This window comes from Quercus suber, unplaced genomic scaffold (genome assembly GCF_002906115.3).
Source record: "Quercus suber isolate HL8 unplaced genomic scaffold, Cork oak 2.0 scaffold_116, whole genome shotgun sequence".
Lineage (NCBI taxonomy): Eukaryota > Viridiplantae > Streptophyta > Magnoliopsida > Fagales > Fagaceae > Quercus > Quercus suber.
The window spans coordinates 262,131-263,265 of NW_027069581.1; positions in this window are offsets into that span (position 1 = coordinate 262,131).

Genomic DNA, 1,135 nt, shown 5'->3' on the forward strand with positions numbered 1-1,135 from the left:
CCCCTTTTTCTGAAATTCTTGATTTACAGTAATTGCACATTTGTGTTCTCACAGTAATTGTTCTCCTCATTCCAGATGGGTACATAAATTTCTTCATAATCAATGCCTACTTCCTCTGGTTTTGTTATTTTTCTTCACTCCCAACCATAACTCAGGCTCCAGATTGCTATTTGTCTTTCTTTCAGCTTTTATTTTTGCAATCTTACCAGCAAATTTGCCACTTTGGAAAGAGTCAGGCTAAGTGGTTTGTGGATTCAATCATGGGAGAAGAATTGATGGAAAAAACAAAAGTAGCTGACCTTGGAGCAGTATGGTTATGTAATGTATGTCAATTTTTATTTCTGTTTCTTTGATCATAAAATTTTGTCTATGTTTCTATGGGCATAGTTGAAGTACTTAATGTATATTGCAATAAAGCAGTGTGATTGCATAGCATTACTTAATTTTTGTATTTATAACCAAATTTCTCACATACCTTATATGTTAAAGAGTGTTTGGTTCTGAAAGCTCCGGATATTATTGGGTGCTTAAATTTTAAAAAGATCATGTTTTGGAAGCATACTATCGTGACGAAGAAACAGTGGACAAACTCATTTTAGCTGAACAGTTAGCAATAGCAAATAGTGCTTCCAAGTCTTATATGAATAGCTGGAAAAACAAATAAAGCTCTTTTTTTTATTCCTCAACATTTTTTTTTTTTGGGTACTTTTGGAACTATGGTATCAAAAAACAAAAAATATTGTGCCATGGTAAGAAAAACCTAGTGAAAACGTAAAATCATATCATTATGCCACCCACTATCTACAAGGGAATAAAAATGAAAATCCATTGTGGTCAATCTAAGCAATGGAAACATAAAAATCCATTCAGCTGAATATCATGTCCCTTGTTATGTATAAATATTTGTACTTGCTCGAACAGTGGAAGAATATAAATTAGGTCTGGAGTCCTTGTTTTGCTGCAGAAAATTGCAGCTTCTTTCTCTACTGAAAAGGGTTGTTTGTTGCAACCTTTAAGCTATCTTTGTGCTTCTTATCTGCTGAAATATACAGCCTAACATTAGTTTTTTCCCTTTTCATATGAAACTACCTGTCAGGCATCATTATAATGTCTTTGTCTCCAAGTACTTCAACTA